This window comes from Chlamydotis macqueenii, chromosome 1, assembly GCF_036417535.1.
Source record: "Chlamydotis macqueenii isolate bChlMac1 chromosome 1, bChlMac1.mat, whole genome shotgun sequence".
Classification (NCBI taxonomy): domain Eukaryota; kingdom Metazoa; phylum Chordata; class Aves; order Otidiformes; family Otididae; genus Chlamydotis; species Chlamydotis macqueenii.
In genome coordinates this window covers 38,720,248-38,734,440 of record NC_141556.1, presented here as the reverse complement: position 1 = coordinate 38,734,440, position 14,193 = coordinate 38,720,248, and positions in this window count along the sequence as shown.

The window sequence follows — 14,193 nt, the reverse complement described above, 5'->3', positions numbered from 1 at the left end:
GGGACTGATGTGGGGCGGTAGGACGGGACCAGACCGGCCTGCCCCGCGGTCGCTTCCCGCCCCCGGAACCCACCGTGTGCCTGCGGTTGCCTGTCGTTGCCTGTCGTTGCCTGCGCGGCCATGTTAGGCCGCGGGCTGGGCCTGGTTGCCCGGCCCTCCCATCCCAGTACCGGGTGTGGAGCGAAGCGGCTGGGGGGGCCTCGCCTGTCTCCGGGGATGGGCCTCACGGAAGCCCTGCTGGGTGCCTACTCGTGTTCCTCACTGCCTCAGCTCCGAGGAAAGTGCTCCTGCAGAGGAAAAGCGCGTTGATTGCTTCATAGCCAAGGACTTTATAATTAACGCCTGTAAAGTGAAGCAGAGTGCTACATCTTCAGTCCCGGGATGCACACGCTGGGCTCAGGAGCACAATACAGTGTGCAGAAAGGACAAACAAACACACACTGGGCTGTGGTTAGCCAGATTTGGAAATCCTCTGCTGTTACAGAGTTCAGTCTTAATGTCACAAAGTGAAGAAAATTAGTGCCAAATCAAGATAAATTTATTTCTTTGTGCATTCAGAACTGCTAGGTTGCAAAGACAGCTTCAGATTATTTTTTGAATTCCTGTGCCTATTACCCAGATCCATGTTTAAGCTCCAGGTAATTTCAAAACCAGTGAGCGTCTCCTGGAGATGAATGTGAACAATGTGCATAATGTTCTACATCGTAGATTATGTTTTAAGTTGTACATTATGTTGCACATCCAAAAATAAAATTGCTCTTTTTTTACTTTATGAGCTGACAATAAGAAGCTGGTGTTTCTCAGACTGATTTAAAATAATGTAAAAATACACTGCAAGGAGTAAAAATACTATGTGTTATTTTTAGCTTGACTCAAATTTTTTTTCCATGACTGGGAGTATTTCCCAGTTCCTGGGTCAGCATCCGTGTTCCAAACTGTCCCAACTTCATGTTGGGTCCAAGACTTGGGTACAGACGATTGGGAAGAAAGATGAGTAGACCAGAAAAAACCTGAAAAATCAGAGAACCAAAACGAGGAATATGCTGTGGAGCACACCTGCCGACAGTCCAGATACACTTCAGGCATGGAGATGCTTAGGAGTTCTTGGAGTTCCTGGAGTTCTTACTCAGCTTGTGGCACATTAAAATCTATTAATGCAGATCTATTGTATCATTCCTGCTGTTAATAATCCTGGAAGATAAAAACCCTGTACTTGAACTTGTTTTCAACTTTATTGGAATCTCCTGGTTAGGGGAACTAGCAGATCCCTTACCCTTTGGAGAAGCTGAAAGTATCACCTGGAAAAAAAAAAACATTTTAGAGATGACAGTTAGGAACAAAGAAAGAAAAAGCCGGAATGGAACTTTTACTGTTGGTTACAGTTATGACTGATAACACTATGTCTGATCACAGGTTAAAAGTACAAGTTCACATCTATGAATGCGCAAGTCATATGTGAATGAAATGATCCATTGATTTTGCAAGGAAGATTCACTTTTCTTTTGGATTTTCCATGGTCCATGCAGGTGCTGTTAAATTGTTGAGATCTAATTGCGTTCACATAATTGCTTAATGATTAATTGATTTAGTGACTGAACAAAATGAAGCACTGTGACAGTTAATACTTCTGGCCATGCTGAACAAAGTTACTGAAGTTAAAAAAAACTTAACCCTTGCCATCCTAATGATCAGACAAAAATTCACAGGAGATAGTATGTTGTGTGCAGTCGAATGTTTTATATGCATCTGAATATCTTAAGAATGTTATGCATAGATTGTAATGATGTTTAAAAAGACAATAAATATGAATGAGAAAGTCATTAGCATCACCTCAGAAACCGCCTTAGGGATTGCCATAAGCATTTGAAGGACTCCGCTGGGGTTTTTTTTCAAGAGGCAGGAAGAGACACCAGCCTCTTCATTGCTCTTTAAGAAAATAAAGGGTGATCAATTAAGCCCTTGGACCCCCCTTGCACTGTGTTCCAGGGGGCTTTTCCACTTTGGAGCCTTTCTAAATAGTTTGACTTGCTAGATTTATTGCCCACAAACATTTACAGAGTAGGCTGTGACCATTTTTATTCTTGTATACACATCGTTAAGTAAATTCTGTAAGCAGTGTAGGAGACTAAATATTATACAAGCTGTTCTATTTATTTTCAGCTCTGTTTTCATTCTTTTCATGAGTAGACTTACTAAATATGTCTTCATCTTTCTTGTGGTCAGCAAGAGCTTCTTTGTGAATTATTATCTCTCCATGGAGCAACCTCAGAGTTGATCCACTCTAGTGAAAATGTTAATGCTTCATATTTTGTACACATCAAAATTGTTTAGACCATATGTTGCCTTCACTCGGCAAAATTCAGAAGGCTGAGGTGGAGCATGAGCTGAAATGGAATTGTGGTCATGAGACAAAGAGTTATCGGTGGTACCGCTCAGTCTGGGAGAAGAGTCCAGGGGTAAGGTTTGCTGGGGACAGTAAAGGCCGCAGGTTTTGAAGTAATTGCACATCTTCCAAACCCATAGCCCACCATGAGAACAAGCAGTGGCAGATGAACTGGTTCCATCAGATCTTCCGTCATTTTCTCTGTCACACTATGGGATATCCTTTCATCTGACAGCAACAGCTGGAGCTCCTTTGAGATAAAAAGTGGGGGACACTGGCAGCTCTGCATAAGAAAGTGGCCTATGTGCTAAGTCTCTGTTTCTCATGTATCCACAAGAGCCTGTTTCATTGTATATTGTTCCTTTGGTCTCTTGTGCTGTAACAATGCAAATTCAAGTATAATCCTCATTTTGAATATAAAAGCAACAGCTGGTGCTCAGAGAACCTTATGACGCATGATGTGTTAGCCCACAAGACCTCTCCCCGCTTTCCTTTCCAAGGCCTTTTGGAGCCTTTTCTACTAGGATGTTACTGCTGTGAGACAAAGGGGAGGAGAACGCTTTTCCCACTCCCCTGTATTGTATGTGATTCCTTCAAAATATATTTAAGTGTATTACTGTAAGTAGGAGTGGCAGAACCAGTCTCAATATAATAAAATTTTTAAAAAGTAATCTATTTTTTGCTAACAGCAACACAGCAAAAATAGATCTTTATATTAAAAACATAAACTTATGTTAGAAATTTCCTGAGGAATTGAGACTGAGAATGGTACAGGAATTTTCAAATGGACTTTTAATTTTAATATCAGAGTAAACTGTTCATGCAGTAATGTTATAGACAACAAAGTGAAAAGATTAGATATGATATAATTTTAAAAATGCTGTATTAATCAAGATAGTACCCAAAAGTAGAAGAGGCCTCAGCTTAGTTGAGATCTGCAATGTATGTTTTGTTGTAGGAACGTGTGTCCTAGCTATGGTAGTCCAACCACATTCAATATGTTTGGTTTCTTTAGTTGTAGTTGTGAAGCTTGTGATCTTCCCAAAGCTGCCTGGAGCTACTGTGCTAGTTCTTTTATTGTTCTAAATAATTTTAAAAAATAGTAAAATAATCCTAATGGTAAAAGTCTGTATACTTTAAACTGTTAGAAGTAGTATTTTCCACTGAGATTTCTCAGTTCATAAAATTACACAGGCAACAACTGAGAAAAAATGTTGTGTTCCAAATGACATGGCGAATAGGCACAAATCCTTGACTGTGTACTTGCTTTCAAAGGCTGAAATCTCAAGTTTATTAACCTTAATGTAACTACAGGCTAAAAAGGAAAGGGACAGTCATGTTCCCATTCCCAAGCAAAGGTAGCAACAGCCTATGCTGGGAAAGGGGGACTATAACCTCACTTTTTTTTTTGTGGCTCACAATTAAATTGGATTAAGTGTGACATTAAACTGCATCCAAAGGGCATCTACAAGACCTCTTACTCACACTGATATTGTAGAAAAATAGCTGGTATTATTCATCTCTTGCCCAAAGTTGTGGGGTTTTTTTGTAGGTATTAAATTGTTCTGGGCTCATACATGTGGGCATAGTGTTCCTTTTGTTTGTTTGTTTGGTTTTTTTCCGCATATAAGTGCCCATCAGTCTGCTCATTCTCTTGGTTCAGCTATTCACTCTCTGGTTCAGAGCCAGGTTGAAAATTCTGGGTAATCAGGAGATGATTTGCAAATGGCATGGATATTCCAGCCCTCAAGGCAGGAAAGTGTATTAGAGAAGGTAAGTATAGTGCAAGAGGTGATAATAAATTCAGTTGCCCCATTTGAATACACTTCCATATTAGCTGCTAATCAGAAGGCTCAGTTACTTCCAGAAAAAGTATGAAATTGAATTTTCAGCTTTAAATCACATACTGTTTTTTGGATAGCTTCACTTTCCCTTTGTTTAAAAACCTCTCTCCAAAATTTAATTTTTACCCTTAAGATTGGCAATAATTTATTTTTTGCGAAGTCTTTCTGCAGTTAATCTCCTCTTCTAAATTGACCGAAACCTCCTAAACGTGTTAAGTGCATTGAACATCTTTCTTTCTCTGAATGGGCTATATGCATACACAAAGGAACAGCACTATCAGGATCACTTTCAGATGGTTTTGATTTTTCAAAGAATGTAAGTGCTGGGATAACTTAGTTGCACAGGTTTCTGTTCATTTTCTTTTTCCTTTTTAATTTCTGTTTACTTCTGATATTAGGAGTCACTCTGAAGTGGAAAAAACAATTTTCACTGCTCACTCATGTATTGCACCTGCCTTAGCACTTTGAGCCCAGGCTGGTACAACACGGTTCTCTAGGCTTCCTCTCTTTCAAGCGTAGCTATTTAGAGGTACAATTTCAGACAAGAGAAGCCTCCTCCATAAAATTCAGGTTTTTTTTTTTGAAACCTGTACACTTCCAAATTTCAGGAGTGGCAATATCTATTGTTACTGTGTTACAAATAAGCAGAATTAGTCTGGAACTGGAAGCCATGTATCTTACTCAAACAGCGTGCCATCCTGTCTTACACTGGTCCTCGTCACGTCTACACAGCCCTGCTGAGCGATATCCCCATGAGCAGTTAGTGATGGTCAGAGGGGACTTGCCCATCCCGATAGCCTCCGGGAGCTCATCTCTCCTGCTGCCGGGATGGTGTTTTGTGTGGTATGGCAAGTCCTAACCCCTATACCACTGCTGGGATTGCAGCAAGAGGGGTTGGGTGTCCCGTTTGTACCACCGACATTTTGAGGAGTGACTGTGCTGGGTACAGCAGGCAGGTGCAGTGGGACGGGCTGCACCAGGCACCTTTGCAGAACAGAGATAGCTCTTATCTGCGGCTTTCTCGGGGGCCGTCATGCCTGCAGAGACAGTGGAGAGGGATGGCTGTTCAGAGGTTTTCCTTCCAACATGCTCTGAGAGTGCCCAGGGGCTCAGGCCACACAGAGAGCCTGGGGGTTTGGTCTTGAGGGTGCTGCAGAGTGAATCACTGCTATAACTCACATATACCAGCTTCTTGCTGCCCCACAATTCAGGGTGGAGGGGACTCGCCCCAGACAAGAAGCCGTCAGCCGCTGCCCATTCCATAGATCACAATTATGTGTGCACTGATTACAGTTGTTACAGGACAAAGGTTTAGATTTAAAGACACTGAAGGGAAGCAAATAAGCAGATTAGGAATCGATGAAAGCTGTGTGCACTGGTGAGTTGACACCATCAGACTTTCTGTCAGAATACTTGTAATACAGCAAAGTTGTGGTTTTCAAGGCCATTCTCAAGGAGTGCTTCGGTATTGTTTTCATGTCTAAATAGAACATGCTTTTGCTGTTAACAGCTTAGTGGCAGAAAAGTGTTCCTTATTGTCAACGAGGTTATTTCTTTAGGAATTTTAAGGATATTTTAGGAATAAATAATATTTATGTGTAATAATTAGCTTCTGGTGTATAAAGTCTCATTCTGAATCAGTTTTAGCCCAACTTCATTTTGTGTTACGGAAAATACACGAAGTACTCATAATTATTTTGTATTTTCCCAACCCTTGAAATCTGAGTGTCGCAGTTTAGCCTCAGTCGGGGCCAGACTATGCAGTCTCTCTCTCACTCCCCCCACCCTCCAAGAGAAATAGGGAGAGATAATATAAGAAAAAAAAAGGCTCGAGGTTTGAGATAAGAACAGGAAGAAAATCCTTAAAGTTACCATTACGGGCAAAACAGACTCGACTTGGGGAAAAGTACTCATTTATTTCTAAAAACAGCAGGATCATGAGACAGAAAACAAGATAATCTCTTACCATCCCTCCCTCTTCCCGAGCTTAACATTATCTCTCCTACCTTCCCCCCCGAGCGGCACAGGGGGGAAGAGGGAATGGGGGTTATGGTCAGTTCATCACATGTTGTTTTACGCCACTGTTTCATTGTCGGGGGAAGAACTCCTCACATTCCTCCCCTGCTCCAGCGTGGGGTCCCTCCCACGGGCCACAGTCCTTTGTGAAACTGCTTCAGCATGGGTGATTTCTTCCACAGGGTGCAGTCTCTCCAGAACGGCTGTCCCAGCAGGCCCTCCACGGGCCACAGCCTCCTTCAGGCATCCACCTGCCCCAGCATGGGGTCCTCCATGGGCTGCAGGTGGATCTCTGCTCCTCTGTAGACCTCCATGGGCTGCAGGGGGACAGCTGGCCTCACCATGGCCATCACCACAGGCTGCAGGGGAATCTTGGCCAGGAGCCGCATTACTCCTCCCCCTCCTTCTGAACTGACCTTGGCGTCTGCAGCCGTTCCTCTCACAAGAAAAATTCTTCACAACAGGCTGGCAGACGCCTCTCAGGATCTCTTCACATCATCCAGCTCATCTCCTCTCCACTTCTTGCAGCTGCACTGGGCCCAGTCGGCCAGCCAGCGGGAAGCCAGTGGGTGAGGCCTGCAAGGCCCACAAGGCTCACACCTCCCCCTCTGTCCCCACTCAGCTGCTTCACATCTTCTCTGTCCTTTTTTTTTCTGTTTTCCCCTCCTTAAATATGTTATCACAGAGGCGTTATCACAGAACATTCTGCTACCAGCTGGCTTGGCCTTGGCCAGCAGTGGGTCCACCCTAGGCCCAGCCGAGTCCACTGAACAAAGGGAAAATTTCTAGCAGTTTCCTACAGAAGCTGCCACTATAGCTCCACCCTCACTAAATAAAACCAGAATGTTGAGTCTATGATATAGTTTGCAAATGTTACAATATATTCATTAACTCTCTCTCTGTAAGTTAGCTAGGTATCTAATGATATTAATTTTAATCAAAAGAGACATTTCCAAAAGCACCTATTGAAGTTGCAAGGATCTGACATCTAGAGTGCCAGCCACTGCATTATTATCAGAAGTCGGTATACGCTGATGGAATTTAGCACCTTTATGTGTTTGAGCTACTCAGAATGAGTGGACATTTTTAAAAACATTGATTTTCTCTTTCTGCAGATGTGAAGTTATAAGATATCATCACTAAGGCAGAAAAATAGAAGTATAAAAATTCAGAAATATTGGAAGAACAGCTCAATTAATGAAAACAATAACAAAAATAATGCAACTTGACTCATTTAAAAGGCAAATAACTAAATATGTTTTGTGTTTGCAACCCATCTGGGATGACTGAAAATGAGCAAACTAGGAGAATAAATGAGAATCTATATTAGATACATTAGAAGGGAGATATCATCCTAATATTAATCTGATACTCACTTTATTGTGACAGAAAAGGAAAGGAAAAGTACCTGTGACTAATTTTGTTTCATATATGTGTCTATTCCTTTTGTTTGGTTGTTTTTTAACTGGAAATACATATTTTTGTTATGAACTGAACACATATATATGAGAAGCAATGGACAATTTCAGGGACAAAAAGACTAAATTTGTATTCACGTTTTGGGTAGAAGTTATGTTTCCGTCACACATTTGGCACTGAAATGAAAATCAGACATGAAAGAAAAGAGAAAAGAAAGAAAAGCAAGAGAAATCAGAAAAGCAGGATCAGAAAATGTGAGGTTTGTCAGCCAGATATAAAATGGCTCTAATGGCTGTTTCTATGGCAACTAAAATAATGGCTCTGGAGATAAACTTGGTCATTTTTTCAGCAGGGACATTAAAGTTCCTGTCTACTGGCACACACTCCAAATTATATTCTCTGCCCCAAAGTTGTGCTTGTAAGGATTCAGTATTAACATCATTTAAATTCACATAGATGACCTGCAACAACTTTTATGGACAAGGACTGGTCCTCGGAAGAGTCTCAGCTGCTCTGCCCTGGGCAGTAAACCACAGCCCTGATCCGTTGCTTTTCCTGAGCTAAAGCCTGCCAGTGCCCACTCATCTTTTATGTATGCCCAAGCCAACTCAGCAGCTTTGAACACCTTGGAATTACATTCCCTTTTGTTAAGATCCGTTTATTTTGTATCATTGCCATGAGAGTCACAATGTCCTTCTAAGACCAGTTGAAGTTCTCCAGACACTTGAAGTGGACATTGCCACTGGAGGAAAGAGGAGCTGCCCTTCTGCAACCCCTTCTTCTCCTGTCTGCACCTCTCCTTGTGCCTGGGCAGGTTTGCAATGTGGGTCACTACAGGATCCCCCTGACCAGCCGGATGGATGAAACTTCACTAATTCTGGGTCTCTCTGTCCTACATAGTCCCCCAGATTTACTCTGTCCTCCTCAACCCCTGCCTTGTCCATGTTTCCACAGAGCGTGCAACACATGCCCTCTGCTTCATGCAATAAAAACCCTCTCCTGGTAAGCTGCAACACACATCCCATTCTTTCAGACTCTTTGAACTGAAAAAAACACACAAAAGAGTAATTATGTCTTGGGGCACTGTGTGTCATCTGTAGAAGACTAAGGACCAGGTGTTTTGTGGGGAGGAAGAAGGCGTTCTCCAGAAGTGACCAGCCATAAAGAGAGTAGCTGCAAGTCCCTCTGCACTGCTTGGCACTCTCTTAATTAGCAATAAATGTGTAAACTGAGGCAAACTGGGTCAGAGCAGTGGTCTGGCTCGAAATTACCATGGTAAAAAGAGCAAAGCTGACATGAGGCCATATGAGCCTTTGTGTGAGCAGATGGGAGTGGCAGGAGCCGTGCATGCAAAGGTCAGGGAAGGGCAGGGTGACCTCTGTCAGTGGCAATTCTGGTTTATGCCAATTCCAAACTACTGTGAAACTATGGCCTTGTTTAGCACCTTAGCCTGCCTTTTAGTTTGTTAAAGATTTTTATTTTTCACTGAAGTTCTGGTGCGACCATACCGAATGAAAAATAGCCCTTTTTTCAGCTATATACGCTATAAATATGCTGAACATAGAACTTCCAAAGAAAAGTGCCTTCAAATAGTAAAGTGTTTTCACGTGAACTTACTAAAATGCCCAATATCGAACTCGATCAAATGATACAGAATTAAATCCTTATGAAGCCCCGTCTGGAACACAACCAACTCACACCATTCTTTATATGAGATGACCTCTCAGTGAACTACAATATCATGTGTTTCTTTAAGGTTTGTTTTCCATTGCACAATAAAAATTCCAACAGGGGAATTGTTCACAATACAAGTGAAAAGGAGAAGGGCATACAATGCAGTTCGCTGGAAAGAGAGAATTAACCAGCTGTAAATCTCCGTTGTCTTTGCAGTGCAACCGTCAGCTGCAAAATGGTCTGAGGAACAAGCAGAAAGGACAGGCTGGTTTCAAGAAATAGGTAGTAAAAAGAATGGAGCCCCATCAGGCTAAGACATAAAGTAGTATGTTCTTGTATTGAGTTTGATGTTCAGTGGAGCAACCAGGTGGATTTTAGATGTGAATCCTCCTGACTTTACTTGGAAGGTGATGCAAAGGTTTTGAGGAAGGTATGTTGTTTGGCTATAGGTTCAGTAAATTAGTGGATGTTGTCTGGAGTATGAACAAAAATAATGGACTAGAAATGCTCACTCAATCTTTAGAGTGAAGATTTCTTTTTTTGTATTTGGAAAACTAAAGCCTGATACAGGAGTAGCACTAGCATCTTTTTCTTGATAGTGAAAACTAAAAGTTTTTTCTTAATAGTGAAACTACAAGAATTTTTTTTTTGTAGTTACACATTTGTGTTGATGTAGAGGGTCTCTGGAACATAATTACTTCTGGTCTAACGAGCCTGTAGAAAAATGCGATGATTGTATGTCACTGACTACTCTGCAGGGTTGTCCAGATCACAGCAGCACAATGAACACATGGGCTGCAAGACGGTGGGTTGTGTGTTGACTGTCCATGTCCTAAGAGCTGGTTATATCCCACTCATGATACCAACGTGCCAGAAGGCTCTATGGAGGCTACTCTGTGTCTGTCTCCGCATTGCTTTAATCAGGGTAACCGTCTCTAAGTAGCATCTGTCCCAGCAGCATGTTGTATTTGTCTACAAAAAGGCAAGGTTTTCAGCCCCAGATCTGTTTTTGAGATCTCAATGTCAATGTCCTGCAATATTTGATGTATGCTTATCACACTGGAGCATTGCGGGAGGATATGTATGGAAATGCACAACTTTGCGTCTCTGCTGTAGCAGATGGACACAAAATTCAACTCTATGGTGTCTTTTGAGGGACAGAGGGGATGAAGCTTAGGAGAGAGTGCATTTAATAGAGCAGAATACAGAAAAAATTCCTCTTGCAGCAGAGTGGTTCATCTCTCGGGATATCCTCTTCAGCAGCTGCACGCTCAGAAGTTTCAAAAGAAGCTGTGAAAGCTCCAAACCTGGCAGGGGCAGGAAAATCCACCAGCAGGATAATTTTCTTCTCATTTCAATGTTTAAAGACTGCCTTTTTTTGGCCATCCTGAATGCCAAAGCAAGTTATACACCCTCAAAAAGTCTTAGCTGTCATTTGTAGGTCTATCTGGTTTCCTAATAGCAGTTCCTAACTATGTTGTTGTGTAACTCTGGATGTCCCTTCTATTTATACTCATATCTGATACTATTTTGAGTGCTTCTAAATTCATAGCTTGATTTGTTTACAGCTACAGTGGAAAATAATTGAAAAATAAGCTCAGGAGAGGGTAATTTAAGAATATTCTGGACTTTGTGGGGCTATTACTACAGTAGATGGCACTATAATTTAAGACAAATGAGGAAGTCAGCTAAACTGGGATCTTGCAGACCTCTAAATAATGGGATTCTTTGTGCAATTTTAAAGAACATTCCAACAAAGTAAGTAAGGATCAGGCCTTTGGCATGCATCTGCGTTGTGGCCAAATTCCAGTTTTAGATTTTGTAGGTCAAATTATTTCCTTAGAAAAACTATGAATCATATATTTGCATAATAGTTTTTCCATCTGCTTGCATCTCTCCACTCACAGACTTGTTTTTGTCCCTTTTAATATTTCACCTGAAAACACATGCATCTTGTTTTCTTTATTAAATTCAGTGAGGATCTTTGGCTTGCTATCAGCAACATACAAAATAATTATCCAGTCTTGCTATCTTGCTATCTGTTACTAACTGAAACAATCATGTCTTGCTATAAATTGGAAGGATCACATCCTGGAATGATACTGCACATACTCTTTATTTGCACATTAATTTGACCTATCTGAGCTGGAATGCATATCTAACCCTATACCCGTAATATTGGAGCACCTCAAAATTATTTACTGTTTGTGCTCTCATAATATCACAGGAGGTAGGATAGCAATGTTATCCATATTCTCAAATAGAAAATCAAAGAACAAATGGATAGGCCAAATAGCTTTGCCTCATTCACATAGGGCTTGCATTATATGTGGAATATATCTATATCTCAGATATTTGAGATATATTGAGTATTTGAGAGCAAATTTTTCTTCTGTATATCCCATTTGAACAAAATAGTCTACATTCCTCTATGCTGGTATTCAGGTTGTCCTGGTATTTTGCAGAATGAAGGCTTGGTCTGAAGTGAGGTTTGGCGTTAAGTCCTATATATTTTGGAAAGGGTCCTAAATACTGGAGATCTGAAATAAAGACGTTTGCCTTAGACGAGCCTAAGGTATTTGTAGCTGTTACTAAACCTCTTTCCTGTTACTAAACCTCTTGCCAGTGTATTGAAAAAATCACAGAGCTGTAAATAAATTAATTCACTGACTTGCTAATGTATTTAAAAGAGAAGTTGAATCTCTCCAAGAATCGCAGAGAAGGAAGTAATTACACAAGAAAGCATAAGAGATGTAAACCTTCCCATGTGCATAATTTTATTGTCCAGTGTGTGCTGAAATACAGCTGTGACAACTACTGCATTCCATCAGGGTCATCACTTTCTTCAAGATAATTTTGGATATGTATAGACCTTTGTTTCTTCAGTAATACCCAGCCAAAATAAAACCAGATTTAGAGGTGTAAGGTTTTTTGATTGTGTTCAAGAAGAAGTGCAGAAAGGACTCTGGTATTTTTTGTTATATTTCATTGGTATCTGTATGACTGTGTTCATCAGACCAATTACGCTGCTGGTAGTACTGCTATAATGCAAGGACAAGTTTTTCTAGTATTAAAAAAATAATTTAAACACAAGAGCTGAATCTGAAAGTTGGGGAGAACAAGATGTTGCTGTCTGAGGAATATTATTAGTTTGGTAAAGAGCTCACAAAGTGTTCCCAAAATCTAAATCTTCTGTGATTTAAGCTTGTATTAGTGTACACTAGATTGCCAGAATAAAAGCAGAGAGCACACTTTAATGTGAACAAGGGAAATCCTCGAAACTGTTATTCATAATGTACAGTTTTCATAAGATTGATTTTTTTCCTTCCCTCAACACATAAACAATTACATAGGAAACCTCAAGTAAGAAAGTGTTCAAGATATAACTTGGAGCAGTAAACAACTGACCCTGGGTAGGAGAAATAATTGAAACAGTAAAAAAGTAAATCTAAATAATTAAGTGCAAACTGCAGGTACTTTTTTTTTTTATTCCAAAAGGAGCAGTTACCAAGGACTATTTTAAAATAAAAATTTACAATGCAAATTTTGGACAAAATTATATCCACTGTGAAATACAGTAGCTCATCTTTAGTTTCACAACTGTCTTCTTTCTATGGAAACTGTCTTTAAAATGACCTGAATGATGTTTTCATATACCTCATGTTTAAGGTCTTTGTATAATTACTGGAAATAAGCTTGTAAGCAAGATTCCCTGAGCCAACTTGCAGAGGAGCCTCACTCACTTGGTTAACAAGGGGCTCATTAACTAGATGCCTTAATTCAAACAGTGTGAGTGTCCTCAGGCTGCTGCATTTTATAATGTATTTCACTGAAACTTTACATACTATTCTAATAACTTGCTTATTGGATGTTATAATTACATCATTAAATGACAAATATGAAATAAAAGGGTCATAATCCTTAGATCCAGGGTTCTGCTTTAAGGAATATGTCTCTGAAAAGTGTATGGCTTCATATAAGCCAATTATATATATAAGTGAAAGAATAATCTTGAAAATATGTTCTTAAAGTAGTGGTTATGTTGATTTTATAGGCAGAATAATTATTTTTGTCTGCCTGTAACGTATTTACAAATGAAAAAAAAGCTTGCCTTGGATGTACTCAACCTACTGTTTGATTCTGCTTTGCCAGAATTATCTGAAGTCCTTTATTTCTTCCTCAGGTACTGTGAGGTTATGAAAATACTTGAAAAAAAAAAAAGATTCACTACCAACTCTGTATCAGGAGGCAGTGTAACTGCCCTCGTTTTGACCCCCTGAACAATCTGGGATGACTCAGACTAACAGCTTTACTTTTGGGAAGGTTAATTTTAAAATGCTTGTATCAAGTTTTTTTAACACATTATTTGCACGTGTCTTTTCTAACCCCTCAAAACTTAACATTGCAGTTTGTTTGACAGTGCCTATCCCTGATCTTCACTTGCTTCTTTTCCAGCTCTTCAGCTTTCTCAACATCTGGGGCTGGAAAAATTTAGAACTTTATACTTCTTTTTCAGGAAAGCAACACCTATGCAGAACTGGTGTTAAATTCAGGCCTTATGATTTAAAATGTTGGCTAAAAAGCTGAATTTGTGTACTGAGCTGCTAGATACTCTGACTGAGCTTTAATCTGAATTAGGTGAAATTTCCTACCTATATGACCAGGGAAATGTAGCCCATAGATCAAAATTAAAATAATTCCTATTACGGAGAGCAAACACATTTTCTCATACAGTCAAAAGTGTTTCTTTATCTAGAATTACTTTTTTTTTTAAATGTAAAAGTCATTGGAAATGTTTTGTATTGAATTTAGCACACTTATCAGAAACAGTAACATTATAATAGTTCTTTGATTTCA